Genomic DNA, 18,946 nt, shown 5'->3' with positions numbered 1-18,946 from the left:
GATAAGGTGAGTCAATAAAAGGGTGAGAAAAGCAGTACTGGGGAATAATCTCAAAAATGACAGATTGATATCTGCTTGAATCCTGGGCAAACTGTTAAACATCACAGTAATACAGGCCTATGCTCCAACCACAGATGCTGGAGAGGCCAAAGTTGATCAGTTCCATGAAGACGTACAATATCTTTTAGAAACAACACCAAAAAGGGTCACATTCATCATAGGGAATTAGAATACAAAAGTGGGAAATCAAAAGATAATTGGAATAACAGGCAAGTTTGTACAAAATGAAGCAGGGTGGAGACTAATAGAGTTTTGTCAAGATAACTTGCTGGTCATAGCAAGCACACTTTTTCAACAACCCAAAAGGTGACTCTACATACACATGGATATCACGAGACATCAACCTAGAAATCAGACTGACTATAGACTTTGCAGCCAAAGGTAGAGAAGCTCTATCTATGCAGTTAGTTAAAATAAGACCCAGAGCTGACTATGATTCAGATCAAAAGCTTCTTCTTCCAAAATTCAGACTTAAATTGAAGTGAGTGGGGAAAACCATCAGACCATAAAAGTATGACCTAAATAACATCCTTTATGAATATGAAGTGGAAATGATGCATAGATTTAAGGAATTAGGAATGGTAGACAGAGTGCCTGAAGAGTTATAGACAAAGGTTTGCAGTGTTATACAGGAGGCAGCAACAAAAAACATCCCAAAGAAAGAAGCAAAATGGCTGTCTAATGAGATTTTACAAATAGCTGAGGAAAGAAGGAAAGTGAAATGGAATGGAGAAAGGGAAAGATATACCCAACTGAATGCAGAATTCCAGAAAACAGCAAGGAGGGATAGGAAGGTTTTCTTAAATGAACAATGCAAAGAAATAGAAGAAAACAACAGAATGGGAAAGACAAGCAATCTCTTCAAGAAAATTAGAATGGAATTTGGAAACAAATGGAATGTTTCATGCAAAAATGGGCATGATAAAAGACAAAAATGGTAGGGACTTAACAGAAGTAGAAGAAGAGGTAGTAGGAATATGTAGAAGAATTATACAAGAAAGATCCTAACATCACCAATAACCACAATGGTATGGTTATTGATCTGGAGAATGAAGTCACATGGGCCTTAGGAAGCATTGCTAATAATAAGGCAAGTAGAGGTGATGAAATTTTAGCTGAGCTATTTAAAATTCTAAAAGATGATGCTGTTAAAGTGCTGCACTCAATGTGCCAGCAAATTTGGAAAACACAACAGTGGCCTTGGTGTAGAAAAGATCAATTTGTGTCCCAGTGCCAAAGAAGGGCAATACCAAATAATGTTCAAACTATTAAACAGTTGTACTAATTTTACATTCTGCTAAGGTTATGCTTAAGATTCTGTAAGCTAGGCTTCAGTAATATGTGAACCAAGAATTACCAGAAGAAAAAGTTGGCTTTTGAAGAGATAGAGGAACTAGAGACCAAATTGCCAGCATTCTCTGGATTATGGAGAAAACAGGGGAGTTCCAGAGAAATATCTGCTTCTGCTTCATTGACTAAACTAAAATCTTTGACTGTGTGGATTACAACAAAATGTGGCAAGTCCTCAAAGAGATAGAATACCAGATCATCTTACTTGTATTTTGAGGAACCTGTATGTGGGCCAAGAAACAATTGGAAACAGATATAGAATATCTGATTGGTTTAAGATTGGAAAATGAGTACAACAAAGCTTATTTATTTAACATATAAAGAGCACATAATATGAAATGCCTGGCTGGGTGAATCAAAAGCTGGAATTAAAGTTTCTGAGAGAAATATCAACAATCTCAGATATGCAGATGATACCACTCTCATGGCAGAAAGTGAAGAAGAATTAGAAGCCTCTTGATGAGGGTAAAAGAGGAAAACACAAAAGCTGGCTTGAAGCTTAACATGAAAAGAAAAGCTAAGATCATGGCAACTGATCTCATCACTTCCTGGCAAATAGAAGGAGAAGAAATGGAAGTGGTATCAGATTTTGTATTCTTGGACTCAAAGATCACTACAGACAGTGACTGCAGCCAGGAAATTAAAAGATGCTTGCTCCTTGGAAGGAAAATTATGGCAAATCTGGACAGCATACTAAAAAAGCAGAGACATCACCTTGCTGATAAAGATCCGTATAGGAAAAGTTGTGGTTTTTCCAGTAGTAAAGTATGGCTATGAGAGTTGGACTATAAGGAAAGCTGAGTGCTGCAGAATTGATGCTTTTGGATTGTGGTTCTGGAGAAGACTTGAAAGTCCCTTGGATAGCAAGGAGATCCAATCAGCTAATACTTAAAGAAATTAATTCAGACTAGTCAAATACTGAGGTTGAAGCTTAAATATTTTGCCCACATAATGAGAAGACAGAACTTATTGGAAAAGACACTGATATTGGGAAAGATTGAAGGCAAAAGGAGAAGGGGATGACAGAGGATGAGATGGATAGATAGTGTCATGGAAGTAATGATCATGAGCCTCAACAGACTTCAGGGGATAGTGGGTAATAGAAGGGTCTGGTGTGCTACTCTCTATGGGATTGTGAAGAGTCATACATGACTGAACAGTGCAACAACAACAGCAGAGGTCCCATTAAAAGAAGTATAATGTCTAGGGAAATGATAGTCCCATCACACTCTAGCCTAGTCCAGACCATATTGAGAGTATTGTGTTCAGTTCTGAGTGACACATTTTAGGATTGACATTGATAAGTTGAGAAGGTGTCCAGAGGAGAGCAACCAGGATCTTAGAGAGTCTCAGGGTCATGTTATGTGAAGATCTATTGAGAGAACAAGGTAGGTATCAAAGTGTGAAACAATTAAGATCTGATTAGGGGAGTGGCAGTGGGAGGAGAGGGGCAGAATTTGAAAGATGTTAGGAAGGAACACGTAATGATCGAAACAATGTAAGGGAAATGTTTGACTGGGAGTCCTTGCCTTTGCACAACTATTCCACTGTTCCTGCAGTGATCTGTTGCTAGACACCTCATCCCCTGCTTGGCTACCAATTGGGTGGCACTATAAATTTTTAAAGGTATATGAGACTGTCTCTGTATACTACCCACCACCGACTTTCTGACTGTCCATAGGAGTTGTTTGTGTTTAGTATTTTGTGACCAGTGTGAGAAGGAGAGGTTGTTTTTTGTATTACTTTAAATTATATTCAGCTACTATTCTTTAGCTATAAGTACCATGACTAAAAATGTTGCCATTTTGCATAATGCTTTTAAAATGCAGTTATAGCAAATGAACCTGAAAAAAAGTGAGCTAGATTCCAAAATAAGTCCTATAAAGAAAGTTCATTAGAAATAGGGTAATTTTGCCTAGAGGAGAGAGACATCAGTTAACAGCAGCCCCAGCGGAGATAGCAAAGACATTTCCATGGGAGGCAGGACCAGAGGGCAAGGATCATAGGAAGTAGAGCTGAAGGAAATCTTTGAGGTCATCTAGTTCAGCACCATCTTTTTACAGATGAGCAAACTGGGAACCCCACTAGACTTTAGAACTTGCCCAAGTTCTGAAGTCCAAGTTCTTTGCTTTCAAATCCAGTTTTTGTTATACCACATCATACCTCCTCTTGATTAGGTTATATAGTAGAATGACCTTGATGACTGGAAGAATTAGAAGAGAAGAGATTGCGTATCCTGGAATGTGCTTTGTCTTGGTCAGAAGACTTAAGCTCATTTAAAGCAGCTAGAAGGTACTTTATGTTCTCTTTGAAGATTCATGCTCAAGTCAAGATATCACCCTGGTGATATCATTGGTCTCCTTCCAGAATGGTGATCAATAACAACAACAACTTCTAGCTGTGATCTTTCCTCCTAGTTTTTTTTTTAACTCTGTTCTCCTGGTCAGTATTACTAACCAAAGCAGATTCCAAAGAGTGAAGTGCAAGTAGATGAGAGGAAGGAAATGTTGCAGGAGAGGGAGGATCTAGGACTAATAGTTTGCTGATACCTGGAATATCTGAAGAATACCAAAAGACCCTTTCATTCAAAAATATTTTCCCTACTTTTTCAACAAGAGGAGATTAAAAAAATAAACTCCTTGTACTGTTCCTAGTGAACCAAGGACCGCAAGGCTGGTTCAGTGATGGAAACCTAGCATGTGATTAGCACACCTGTATAAAAGAACTCAGCCTTGGATGGAAAAGTCATATGAGAGAAACTCATTTTGCTGACACCGTCTGAACTTCTTTTAGTGTGTTCTTCCTAACTCTATCCTTTGAGATGCTGAAATAAACTTTTTTTACATTTGGAAAAAAAAAAACAAATGTTTTGTTAAAAATTACTCATTGAACATCAATACACCAACAAAATTTGCTTTGTGACTACATTATTTCATTGTATTTGTAGCCTGTCAGAAGGAGCTTCTCTTTTTTTCTTCTCCTCCTCCTTTCTTCTTCTTCTCTTCCTCCTTTCTTCTTCTTCTTCTTCTTCTTCTTCTTCTTCTTCTTCTTTTCTCTCTCTCTCTCTCTCTCTCTCTCTCTCTCTCTCTCTCTCTCTCTCTCTTTCCCCTCCCTCCCCCCCTGCAGTGAAGATCCTCAGAGCTGAGGGAAATGATTCATGAGAGAGGCTCAATTTGGGATTGTACTATGGGAAAAGGTTGGTCTCTCCTCACTCCATGGAATCCTGAAATCCTCCTTTGAGGCAGGTTGGATAAAAAGAATACTACCTGTACTTTTTCTTTCTATTTGAATTTCATGAGGTGTCTGCCATATAGTAAGTACCTCATAAATGCATGTTTCCTTCTTTCCTTAGGTCAGATGGCAATGCCAGGGGTTGAGAGAAAAGCAACAGCTGTGTAGCAGTGGACATGACTGGAGATTTGGGGGCCATTTCAGGCTACAGGGAGAGGATGTTCTTTTTTCCATGCATACCAAGAACCAGACTTTGATGAGGCTCTCTTTTTGCTCTTTTAATTGATGAGCCTGAGAAGAGGGAGTGAATACTTCTCTCTTTATTCCTCTTTATGAGCTATGAATGTGCATGCTCAGGAACTATTTCTCTTCTCACTGAGGATCCAAGAAGGAGTGAGTATGAATGAGAGAGTTTATATTTTCTTTTGCGTATTCATTCCATTCTGTTCAAACGATATGATCACATACTGAGTGTGGGAACTGTTATGTGCCAAGGGAAAAGACTAGAGAGAGGGAACTATTTCATTGAACAATGAGCTGCAAATATTAATAGTAAATTTCATATGATAATATCTTATCAATATTTCTTCTCTGGGGTCAAGAGAGAAAGTCACACAACTGGATATCATGTTTGGGACAGGGAAAGCTTCCTAGTCTTATTCAAGATTTTATCTTGATGTAAAGAAAAACTTTCTAGTAAGTAGAGTTATCCCAAAGTAGAATGGATCACATTTTGTTTCCCCTCACTGTAGGTCACCCTCATTTTTTTAGGTAATTCTTGTTCAGGCGTTGTTTGGAATAGATAGCTCCTGATGACTCTCACACTTAAAAGGCTTTGTAATCTGGGGTTCAAAGGTAGCTTGGCTTTCTCCTCCCCAAGCAAGCTTCTTAACTTTTCTAAGCCTTGGTTTATTCCTTTGTAAAATGAGGTTTTGCAGGATACTCTCTGAGATCCCTTCCACCTCTAAGTCCTATAAATGGCATTGAGTCATTGGCAGGGGTCATGGTTTGCTTTTCTACTAAAAATGCCCAACGTCCAACACCAACCTCCTTCTTCTGATGGTACTGCTCCTACCTCTGAAATGGTTAAAAGCTTAAACATCATGAGATTTTAAAACTTCATGCATCTGAAGTTCTGAGGCTCTCAGAAGTATCTGGGAAGTCCATAAAACAACACTATTTGTCGGGGTTAAGGTCATGGGAAAGACATCTGTTCACATTTGTGGAACATACTGTCATAGAAAACTACTCCGCAAGAAGTGATGGAGTTGAAAAATCCAGCAACAAGACACACTTACATCACCCACCAAACATGTCTATCGAAAATTACTTGAAAATCATCATCATCATCATATCTTGAGTCCCACCAAAACATTGTGATTAACTGGCCAGAACAAAGGCTCCCTGCTTTTGTTTTGGGCCATGGTCCGTTTGAAGCAGATGGAATGTGACTGTAATAAGAGGCTTAAGCTTGATCAGCCGCTTCGACCTCATTAGGCTGCCATCTTATGAAAGAGCTGGGAGGGTGGGAGAAGCCCACAACTTTTCACACAACACCCTAGGGCCCAAAAAGGAAGGAAGGCTGACAGGTGCAGAGGAAATCAATGGAGCCCGCAGTAAGCTAACTCCATTGCGGCAATAACTCCTTGAGGGCACAGACTCCGGAGGGTGCTCTATATTACTGAGTCAAGAAATTCCAGTGATACATTGTTCATGAGAAAAATCCAACAAAGCAATTACAGGAAAGGGCAGGAAGGCGCTGCTATCTTCCAATCAGATTTTCAATATTTAACTATTGCTTCCGAAGTAGGCTATACTCCAGGGAATTATGCAACATCTAGGGAGATTTGCTGGTAATAATGGATTTTGCATTACATATGAAGGGAGTTCTTTGTCTGTATATTTTTTCTGGGTGCCTCCTCCGTGGTTACTTCTGTCTTATTTTCATTTCTGCTTGCAGATTTGCCTCAATTATGAACAAAGAAATAATCAGGATGAAGTCTTTTTTACTGCCAGGCCCTGCTCACAGCACAACCACTTGACCCTGTACTAATTAACTGTACTGGGCTGTATTCCATTCTCATTTGCACATGGAGGAATCCCAGGGATTCCAGTGAGAATGAGTGGCAGAAGCCAGATCTGGCCAAGAATGGAAGTGTAAGATTCATAAAGTGTTTTGTTAATCTGAGAGTCCTGTATCATTGTGGTCTTCTCCTTTTCACTGCCACTCTCTAAATGGGCAAAAATAAAAGTTAGATTGTCCACAGTAACAAAATAGGCTGCTGAAGCAGCTTGGTAGACTCCCTCAAGAGATGAGTGCCCAAGGTCATCATTTCCTTTAACATATCTTGCATATTTTATCTGGTAAATATCCATGGCCTCGACTTTGATCAAGCTGCATTTGAATGTGATTGTAGTGTGAGACATGAAACCATCCCATCCCAAAACCAAAATGAGTTCGTATCCTTCAAATACCAACACCTTGGCATGTTAGATGAGATTTTTCTTTACTTTTCCCCCTCTAACACTTCAGTTAAAAGATATAAAGTTAGGGTTCTATGATCTGACTTGGTATCTCTTAGCAAAACCACCTTCAGGTATGAAGTTTCATAACCTTAACATGAAATGATAATCCAGGAACATTGTATTCATCCATTCAACAATAGGATATTAAATGCCTACCACATGTAAGATATCCTACATAATGCTGGAGTACATATAAAGAGAAGTAAGTCATGATTTCTGCTCTGGGGTTTAATGTTTAGTAAGAAAAAAATGTCACACACAAAAATTAGTCTTACCAGATGAATCTTGGTAGTAATTTGTATGGACTCATTGTTACTAGTCAGGGCATGATGGAGATGGAGAGGTATTTTTTCTCACCATTTCAGACTGCTTAAGTCTGAGGCAGAGTTGACTAAGGGTTTTTGCCGACTGACTGGATATGGCTGTGTGGCTGACTCACAAGAGAGCTGATGTAGCCCTGAGGTTATTAGTTAGAAGCCCGGAAGGATCTGTTAAGCATTCCACTTTGGGAGAAAAGGCCACATAACACTTCAATTCAGCAGATCAAACTGATTAAAAAAAGTTCAACATAGAACCAGAAGATGGCAGCACAGCAGAGAAAATGGTTCAGCCGTTGATTTCAACAAATTGGAACCCAGTGGAGCCAAGGAGCTCATGCAACCTAGCATGTTATTAGACTAGTGGATGATGTCACCAATTCTGTGGAAAAAGCAGCAAGTAGAAGATTCCAAAGCAGAAAGTTTCCCCTTGGACACAGCCCTAGGAAGGTGAGTTGCTGTAGCTATGCATTTTTTCCATATACATTCCCTAACTATATGTGTTCCCTACCTATATTACCTCTCTCATTCATGGCCCCTGGCTACCTGTGTTCCCAATTCATGTTTCCTCCTTCCTTTCCCCCACTAAGCCATGTGAATCTGTGGGAGAGTGTATCTCTGTGTGTACAGGGGAACTTCCATGTTTTTTATATTACAGTGCTAAAATCAATGCCTTTTACTTTCAATAAGTGTCCTCTGATTTGTCTGATAAAAGAGAAACATCAGTGGGGGACTCATGAGTTGTGATTTTAATAGGTTTTTCAAGAGTTCAAAACATACTTTAAATTTATGTTATCTTTTAGGAATTTATGTTGGAGGATGGGCTGGGTTATATGTTATAAAATGAGAAGTAGAAGGAAGTAGAGAAAAATCACAGCTGGCTGGGGAGAGGAAATCAGATAAGGCTTCACTGACAAAAGTGGAATTTGATCTGGGCCTTGAAGAATTTAAGCAGGTAGAAAGGGATGTTGGGAGGTGGTGGCATGGGAGCACTTAAACATTTTAATTTACACATCTAAATGAATATTGTTCTTCCAAGTAGTTGCAATGAATACAGTCTACTGAGTTTCTACACTCCTTTGGACACTTTTTTTCACATTATCTAAGTGGAATGTACCAAATACCATTATGTATATTCAGTGCAGTGTAAGGTCTTTGAGACTGTTTAATTTTTTTCTTTGTATCTATAGCATCCAACACAGGGTTTTAAACACAGCAGGCACTTATAAAATACTCGTTGACTCAAAGTCTATTGAACGTATTCCAGAACATAATTTCCCCCCCAGTATAACCAGATTCATGGGTCTGCGAGGCCCTTTATAATGGTGGTTTATGGCACGAAATCATTTATTCTAATTGTTTTGAGAGCTGACTCTAATTTTTCTTGGCTTGTTTGAGTACTGCCCTTATATATTTGCTCTCCTCATTTAGCTAATACTGGATGCATTTTTAAGATAAACATTCATGGAAGAAAAGATATGCTTGGATATTTCTCAGGAATAACAGAGTCCTGACAGAAGATTTATCAACACAGCTTATTTCAAAAACATGTCTCTTTTTAACTGCCTGCTTAGATAAAAAAGAGAGGAAAAAACTATGACCCTAAGCCATGCTCAATTTCTCATTATTCCCCCACTTCTTGGTCCTTTTATATATTTTTAATGATGTACTTCAATCTCCAAGCATAGGACACTCGAATTCATAGCCAGATCTAGCCCTATTTGCATTACCCTAACCATGACTTACTTCTCTTTGTATGTATTCCAGCATTATGTAGTAGGCATATAGTAGGTATTAAATACAGTATTGTTGAATGAATGAATGTAGTGTTCTTGGATTATCATTCCATGTTTAAAGATCTGAAACTTCCATAGCTGAAGGTGACTTGGGTAAGAGATAACAAGCCAGGTCACAGAAACCCTAACTTTATCTCTTTTAGCTGATATATTAAAAAGAGGAAGAAAGTAAAGAAAAATCTCATCTAGATCCAGTCCTTCTGCATTCCCTGATTTCCACCTGAATTTCAAATTCACTGTGTCCAAAACAAAACTCATTACATTTCCCCCAATTCATCCCTCCTTAAACTTCTCTATATTTTTTAGAAGATATCACCACCTTTCCATTCATCCAGGTTTTCACCCTTGGAGTGAATCATTCTTGAATCATCTTCCTTCTCCCACCCCGCTGTCGCTGTCTGCCAACATACTAGAAACCTGTTGGCCATGTCCTGTGCTGATCATGATATCACTTTGGGGTTTTTCTATGGGTGGTCACCATATTTGAATGCCTTCTATTCTCACTTCCTTCTCTTAGAATTCCTAGCCTCTTTCAAAGAGCAATTCAGGTATCATCTCCCACACGAGGACTTACCTGATCCACTTAATTGTCACCTCCCTCAAAAAGTGCTGCTACTAGTTTTTTGGCATATGTGAGGTCTTTCTGTCTTTGACCACTTGGGGAATATATGCACACTAATAGAATCTCTGGGTCAAAGGGCATGAGGAGTTTAGTAACTTGTCTGGCATAATTACAAATGGCTTTACAGAAAAGTTGAACCAATTTCATAGCTCCACCAACAACAGAGTATTACTGTGATTATCTTCCCATAGCTCCCCCCCTCAACATTGACTATTTCTGCCTTTTCTAATCTCAGCCAATTTGCAAGGGTGAGAGATAAAACCATGAAGTTGCTTTAATTTGCATTTCTCTTATTATTAGTGATTTGGAACAACCTTTCATATGTTTTGTTGAACAATTCAATTCCTTTTAAAAGCCATTCATGTTTTGTTCATATATATTTTTTGACCTCTTAACTGCTGGCAGAGAGGTTCTCTCTTTCTTGAAATTACTTAATATCATGCCAAGGATAATTTTGTATATGTGTATCTGCATATATATGCATATAGGCATATGTTTGTATATATACATATATGTGTGGGTATGTATATACACATCCCCACACATCCTGAGGGCAGCTAGGTGATGCAGTGGATAAAGTACCAGGTCTGGGGTCAAGAAAACTTGAGTTCAAATCTGACCTCAGACTCTTAGCTGGGTGGTCCTGGGCAAGTCATTTAACCCTGTTTGCCCGATTTTCTCATCTCTAAAATGAACTGGAAAAGGATACGGCAAATCACTGCAGTATCTTTGCCAAGAAAATCCCCAAAGGGGGTCATGAAGACTCAGACATAACTGAAAATGACTAAACAACAACATATCTCTTCAGTAGATGTGCCTACTATGTGCCAAAGACTGGGGAGATAAAGAAAGGCAAAAGATAGATCCTGCCCTCAAAGAACGTACAATTTAATAGGAGAAGACAATACAAAAAAGGAAGCTGAAAAGGTGGGTCAGGGTGTGTGGAGGTGGCATGATGGGGAAGTCCAGATGAGTGCATCTGTATGGGGAAGTGAGATATCTGGCCTGGGTGACCTCCTTAAATGGAACTTCTGGGAGAGCTTTCCACTGTCCATGGTTCTTGAGGCTATAGATTATTTAATCTTTTTCTCTTGTTACTCATAGTGCCCAGAAGAGTGCCTTGACCATAGGAAACACGTAATAAATGTTTGCTGAATTGAATGATCAAATCTTTTAGGAGAATATGAAGTCCACTTGCAAGAATTTGAAATTATTTATGTATAAAAGTAATACATGTATACATATAGATATATTTGAGGCACTTTGTTTTGCTCAACTATGCACATTTGAGACAAAAACTTATTTTTCTTGTCTTTTTTATTGAGGTGGGAGGGAGAGAAAATAGATTCCTGTTAATTTAAAAAATAGAGAGGAATTGCTACAGATGTGAAATGTTACATGCACTTTCAGATGACGTTATTGTATTATTAGTTTTGCTTAACTATTTTACTTTGTTACAAGAGACCTTTCATGAAGTGAGAATAATCTGAAAATATTTATCATATAAAAAACCACATCAATAAAACTTTATAAATTAGGTGTTGCTCAAGGTGACCAACCCAGTATTTTTATTTTGGATTATGCTGTGCAATGTGTTGTCACCTGAGTCATTATTAAACCCACTTAGGTAAAGGCAAATGGGTTTCAATTGAGCAAGAGGCTAGTCACTCAAGGTGACCAATTCAATATTTTGATTTCTTTTCTTTCAAATACATTTTGTGGATGCTGTTGCTATTCATTGCACAGTTAGTTGGACATTTTTTTATAAAAAAATAAAAGCAAAGGAGCACCATTAGCTGATACAATGACTATCTCACAATATATATGGTATTCTATTCTAGATTCCCCTCCTAGCCCTGCCTGCTGTGGGGTTGTGGGTAGGATGGAGCATGCTGTTTTGTCTCTTCCCCGCAACTGAATAGTTATAGAAGAAGAATTTGTTCTTGAACTACTCTGGTTCTTGACCTGCTTTTCAGAGCTCTGACGCAAATTCCTATAATGGACAGCGCCTATTGACCCTCTTTAGCAATATCTCATTTTGCTTAAATAATTAAAATATCATCCATAAGGATGCATCAAAGTAAACTATGTATGATTTATAAAGCCCAATAAAATCTACGAAGAACTGAATGGCCAGTTTAGTCAAATGAGGATGTCTTTACTTCTGGCAACATTTCTTTGCAATGACAATAAAGGAGAATCTGAAATATTTTGACCAAGAAGATGCTTTCGTAGAATCAAACAAGGGAAGGATCTTGAAAAGTCAAAGATTTAGTGCTCGAAGGGACCTCAAAGGCTATTGGGTACAATTCTTTCATTTTACAGGTGAGGCAACTGAGGCTCAGGCAAAATGATTTCCCTAAGGTTACATAGTGTCAAAGGCAGATGTGAAGCCAGGTCCCCACATCCAGGGCCAGTGTTCTTTACCCTCTTATGGCACTGCATCTTTACCTGAGAAGCAGGTCCCTCCTGACTTCAGTAACACATAGGGTCTTTCCCTTCAGATGAAGATATAGTTTATTTTTAAAGAACTCCAGAGAGGATGCTTTCACAGCTTTACCTGGGCAGCCCTATCCAACAGAGAACTGTCCATTAGTGTTAGGAAGTTTTTCCTTCTTCTTATAGTTGAAATCCATTTGCCTTTATCTGAGGGGAGATAATAATAACTCAAGTGGCAACATGTTCCACATTACAAATAGGAATCATCAAAGAGAAATAGAATAAAAGACATCATTAAAGAAGTGTACAATTGGGGAAAAAATACATAGGCTCTTATATTTTGAGAGGAAGGGATACCTAATAGACGCCTTTATGTTTCCCTGGTATCGTCATGATATCAAAAGAAAGGAAAGGAAAGAGGCGAATGAGCATTTATCAGATGCCTACTATATTCCAGGTACTGTGCTAAACACTTCACAATTATTATCTCATTTGATCCTCACAAGAACCCTGAGAGGTAGGTGCTGCTATTATCCTCATTTTACAGATGAGAAAACTGAAGCAGACAGTTGATTTACCCACATTGGATCACATAACTAATAAGGAACTGAGGCTGAATTTGAACTCAGGTCTTTCTGACTCCAGGCCCAGCACTTTCTCTGCTGTGCAATCTAGCTGTGGCCTCTGACACATTTGGGTGCATTCCCTGAGGTGAACTTGGAGGACACGGACAAGGGGAGCATAGAGTGAGCAAGCAGCCAGCATCAGAGGGAATATCCATATCAGTAAAAATTGTAGATGCATTAGAATAGCCTTTAAGGTTTGCTAAGAATTTTTCTCCAAAATAACCCTGTGGACAATGCAAGTATTTTTCTCCCCTTTTTACAGAGGGGGAAAATGAGGCTTAGAAAAGTTCATTGACTTGTCAGGTTGGGGAATAGATAACTGAGCTATAGACTATGGCCATTGTAAATATTGGTTCACAATTCCTGTATGATGTGCTTCTCTTTTTTTAGCTCAGTACTAGGCTTGATCTAATATTCACAAACTCATTCAACTTTTAAGGCTAGTTTTGCCCCTTGATATTTTTCTACTGTATTTATATACAGCCAGAGAACCCTCAGGTTGAAGAAGTACAACTTTTTCCCCTTGTATGTACTATGTTAGCATGTTAGCACAGCATAGAAGACATTGCAACAGAACTGTGGAGCCTCCTATGCCCTTGAGTCAGTTTTGCTTTTAGAGTCTCTGGCCATAGAGACTATTTCTTCTTTAGTCTTTCTTAAGATTACTTTCCTAGTCTATGAAGCCTTCTGCCATACTTGGAACACACTTCCTCCCTCCTTATCTTGACTTTTCAGAATCTTCTCCCTTTTTTTATGACATCTTAGGAGTCACCTCCTCTTTGAAGCCTTCTTACATCCCTTTATAGAAAGTATTAAATTAATTAAGCTTGCTTATTCCTTTTGGGGGAAAACTAAATGCATTTTAATATATAAGAACAAACTCCATTCCCCAACAGATATATGATCAGAAGATATGAATAGACAGTTCCCAAAGAAAGAAATCCAAGGTATCAACATCCATATGAAAAAAATATTCTAAATGACTAATTATTAGAGGAATGCATTTCACCTTATACCCTTAAGGTTAGCAGAGGTGATAAAAAAAAGGAAAATTAAAATTGTTAGATTGGCTTCAGGAAAATGGACTATTGGTAGAACTATGAATTAATCATGCCATTCTGAAAAGCAGTTTGGAACTATGTCCCCAAAGTCACCAAATTGTGCATTCCATATAATATAACAATACCACTCTAGGCCTATATTTTATCTAGAGATAAAAGACAAAGGGGAAAGACTCATGGATGCAATGGAAGTTTATAGCAGCTTTTTTGTTACAACAAAGAACTAGAAATGAAGGAGCTGCCCATCAGCTGGAGAATGGGTGAATGACTTATGGCATAATAATATAATGGAATATTTTTGAGCTATGAGAAATCATGAAGGGGATGATTTCACAGAAACATGGAAGACTTGTATATACTGAGGAAGAGTGAAATGAGCAGAACCAGTAAAACAAATTATTCATAACAACATTGTAAAGACAAAAACCTTTGAAAGATGTAAAAACTCTGATCAGTGTAATAATGATGAATCACAATTCCAGAGGACCAATGATGAAGGATGTTACTTTCTTCCTAATGAAGTGGTGATGGACTAATACACAGAATGGCCATGGCTAATGTGAGCATTTGTTTTCCTTGACAGTACATACTTGTTATAAGAGTTTTGTTTTTGTTTTAATTTTGGGAATGGTAGTGGGAGGAAGAATGGGGCTAATGATAAGGTTATCCTCCAAAAAGGAAAAAGAGGGTCCTTGAAGCATTTTTTGAAAAGAATGTAAACAAGATAATGGAAAGAAAGCTGGAAGGAATCACAGACAAAGAGAGCAGTTTTGGAAGTCACATGTTGAATTTATTACTAATAGGTCATGACATTTAACTATTCTATTGTTGGACACAGGATTTTTCCATTTTTGTTGCGATTGCATATAATATTGTTATGAAAATCTTTGACCAGATAGCTCTTTTTGATTGGTGTTTGATGATGCTGCTTTGAAGACATAATCTAGAAATAGAATAATCAGGGTAAGAGGTATGAGTATTTTAGTAACTTTTCATTTGTACTGTCAGATTGCTTTTACAAATTTGTAATTCCATTACCAAGGGATGAGTGTACCTGTTTCTCCTCAGCCTCATTGAGGCTGAATTTAATTTTTTCCCCTAATTATTTTTGAAATTCAATGGGTGTAAATTGATAGTTCAAAGTTGTTTTTAATTCCCATGAGTTTGATAATTAGTGAAGTTGATTCAAGTGATTACTAGCCATTTTTGTTTCCTCTTTTGAAAATTATCTTTTTGGGGTGCAGAGCCAAGATGGCAGAGTAGAAAGACACACATACTCTAGCTCTTCCCCCGCAGCCCATAAAATACCTGTGAAGATAGACTCTCAGTGGATTCTGGAGCAGCAGAGGCCACAGAGTGATGGAGTGGAGGAGGTTTCTAGCCCACAGTTACCTGGAGGGCCTGCAGGAGGGGTCTGCCTTGCTGGACGCTAGCAGAGCACAGCCCAGCCTGGGCCATGTGGCGCCAGGAGGAACAGGCCTTGGAGTAGAATACCCAGCAGCAGCAGCAGCAGTGGAGGTTTGCAGATCCCTCAGCCCACAGGTGCCAAAGGCAGCTTCAGAGGTCAGTGAGAGGACTTTTTCACCTTGTGACAAGGGAGAAGGGTTCTCCACTAGCACTGGCCCCAGGCAGAGGCAGGGGTAGCTGCAGTAGCAGCAGCAGCACCATTGGTTTTGGTGGCTGCCTGTGGCCCTGGCAGGCAGCAGCAAGCGTCCATTGTCCCATGGTTGGAACGCTCAGCATAAAGCCCCTGGGGGAACTGAGCAGCTGATCTAAACCTCAGTCACCAGCCTGGCCAGGGAGTAAACTCCTTTCCCTTGATTGTGCCATGTTGGAGGAACTGAGAACTTACAGGTCCCCAGTGTATACCCTACTCTTGACAAAGGACCCAAAAGTCAAGTAACTGGTTGGGAAAATGCCCCAAAAAAGGGAAAAGAAATAAGACTATAGAAGGTTACTTTCTTGGTGAACAGAACTCTCCCATCCTTCCAGATGAGGAAGAACAATGTTTACCATCAGGAGAAGACATAAAAGTCAAGAGTTCTGCATCTAAAACCTCCAATATAAATACGCAACAGTCCCAGGCCATGGAAGAGCTCAAAAAGGACTTTGAAAATCAGATAAGAGAGGTGGAGGAAAAATTGGGAAGAGAAATGAGAGCAATGCAAGAAAATCATGAAAAGTGAGTCAACAGTTTGTTAAAGGAGACCCAAAAAAATGCTGAAGAAAATAACACCTTTAAAAATAGGCTAACTCAAATGGCAAAAGAAGTCCATAAAGTCAATGAGAAGAATGCTTTAAAAAGCAAAATTAGGAAAAGAAGGTTCAAAAGCTCACTGATGAAAATGCTTCTTTAAAAATTAGAATGGAACAGATGGAAGCTAATGACTTTATGAGAAGCCAAGAAATTACAAAAAAACCCCAAAAGAATGAAAAAATGGAAGATAATGTGAAATATCTCATTGGAAAAACAACTGATCTGGAAAATAGATCCAGGAGAAAGAATTTAAAAATTATGTGATTACCTGAAAGCCATGATCAAAAAAGAGCCTAGACATCATCTTTCATGAAATTATCAAGGAAAACTACCCTGATATTCTAGAACTAGAGGGCAAAATAAATATTGAAAGAATCTACCAATCACCTCCTGAAAGAGGTACAAAAAGAGAAACTCCTAGGAATATTGTAGCCAAATTCCACAGTTCCCAGGTCAAGGAGAATATATTGCAAGCAGCTAGAAAAAAACAATTTGAGTATTGTGGAAATACAATCAGGATAATACAACATCTAGAAGCTTCTACATTAAAGTATCAAAGGTCTTGGAATATGATATTTCAGAAGTCAAAGGAACTAGGATTAAAACCAATAATCACTCACCCAGCAAAATACTTGAGTATAATACTTCAGGGGAAAAAATGGTTATTCAATGAAATAGAGAACTTTCAGGCATTTTTGATGGAAAGACCAGAACTGAATAGAAAATTTGACTTTCAAACATAAAAATCAAGAGAAACATGAAAAGGTAAACAGGAAAGAGAAATCATAAAGGACTTTGTAAAGCTGAACTGTTTGCATTCCTACATGGAAAGATAATATTTGTAACTCTTGAAACTTTTCTCAGTATCTGGGTAGTTGGAGGGATTATACACAGACACACAGACACATACACAGAGAGAGAGAGAGAGAGAGAGAGAGAGAGAGAGAGAGAGAGAGAGAGAGAGAGAGAGAGAGAGAGAGAGAAAGCACAGGGTGAGTTGAATAGGAAGGGATCATACCTAAAAAAATAAAATTAAGGAGTGAGAGAAAGGAATATATTGGGAGGAGAAAGGGAGAAATGGAATAGGGCAAATCATTCCTCATAGAAGAGGAGGGGAAAAGGGGGAGGGAAAAAGTGAAGCTTACTCTCATCACATTTGGCTCAAGGAAGGAATAACATGCATACTCAGTTTGATATGAAAATCTGTCTTACACTACAGGAAAGTAGGGGAGAAGGGGATAAGCAGGGTGGGGGATGATGGAAGGGAGGGCAAATGGGAGGAGGGAATAATTAGAAATAAACATTCTTGGGGAGGGACAAGGTCAAAAGAGAGAATAGAAGAAATGGGGGGCAGGATAGGATGGAGGGAAATATAGTTAGTCCTACACAACATGACTATTATGGAAGTCATTTGCAAAACTACACATATATAGCCTATATTGAATTGCTTCCCTTCTCAGTGGGGATGGGTAGGGAGGGAGGAAGGAGGAGAAGTTGGAACTCAAAGTTTTAGGAACAAATGTTGAAAATTGTTTTTGTTTACAACTGGGCAATAAGAAATACAGGTAATGGTGTATAGAAATTTATCTTGCCCTACAGGACAAGAGAGAAGATGAGGATAAGGAAAGGGAGAGGTGTTAGTAGGGAGGGCACATTGGTGGAAGGGACAATCAGAATGCAAAGCATTTTGGGGTGGGGGGAAGGGAGAGATGGGGAGAAAATTTGGAACTCAAAATTTTGTGGAAATGAATGTTGAAAACTTAAGTGGACTGGCAATTATCCCTGTGACTTTTTAAAAGTTTCTCTTATATTTTTATATTGAGTTTTTAGATGCCATTTTTGCTGACAATGTTTCCCAATTTTTAAAAAAAATTTAGTTACGTTGTTTTTCATTTTACCAATTAAAAAATTTTTAGTCAGGTCAAGCATATGTATCTTTCCTTCAATAGTTCTTTCTATTTATAAAATAAAAGACAATTAATCTCCTTTGCTCAACTGAGATAAGTATTTTGTTTCATTTTCTTCCGTCCCCCTCACCTTCCCACCGTCTGCTTGAAGTTTATTTCTCGTTCAGTAGGAATTCATTGAGATGTGTTATAAGCTGTGGATGAAGCTTGTATTTTATCCAGTGGTGAGCCACTGAAGGATTCTGAGCAGGAGTGACCTGGTTTATCTGTATTTTAGAAAGATTATTTGTAGGACTGCTGCTGTTTCATGGCAGGCCTAGACCTTTTCAAGACTCAGAGACTTCAAGGAGGAAGAAAAGATCCCAGATACTTCATTGTCTGAGTGTCCATTACTCAGCCTTTCCTAAGCCATCCAAGAAGTATTATTTTCTCATGTACCAAAAGAAACACTGAATTGAAAATCTGAAGAACCAGAGAACCATTGAAGGAAGAGCTGAAGGAAAGTCTGCAGGACAGGTATCTCCCAAGGTGCTTTCCTAGGCATTTTTTTTCTTCTCTCTTTACTTTCTTCCTTGTTGATTTATCCATTCCCATGGGCTTGAATATTCATCACTAGGAGTGTTCTAGTTCTAACCCCTTGTTTTACAGAAAGAGAAACTGAGACTCAGATTGTGCTATTTTCTATTTTTTCATCAAAAAAGAAAATGCCTTAAATGGATATTTGAAATGACCTAAAGTCACAAAGAGTTAATGA

General features: G+C 38.5%; 1 long non-coding RNA gene across 6 annotated transcripts in view; it reads left to right on the top strand.

The window, feature by feature from the left end:
* Positions 1-18,946, top strand: part of LOC140510549 (uncharacterized) — a 131,983-nt gene that overhangs the window by 65,991 nt on the left and 47,046 nt on the right. For all 6 annotated transcript variants that reach the window (XR_011969281.1, XR_011969279.1, XR_011969284.1 and 3 more), the window contains 2 exons: positions 4,763-5,034; positions 6,602-7,934. This is a non-coding gene — a long non-coding RNA (uncharacterized lncRNA). The remainder of the gene's footprint in view (positions 1-4,762; positions 5,035-6,601; positions 7,935-18,946) is intronic.

The sequence above is a fragment of the Notamacropus eugenii genome, chromosome 6 (assembly GCF_028372415.1).
Source record: "Notamacropus eugenii isolate mMacEug1 chromosome 6, mMacEug1.pri_v2, whole genome shotgun sequence".
Classification (NCBI taxonomy): Eukaryota; Metazoa; Chordata; class Mammalia; order Diprotodontia; family Macropodidae; genus Notamacropus; species Notamacropus eugenii.
This window is presented reverse-complemented; position numbering and strand designations above follow the sequence as displayed.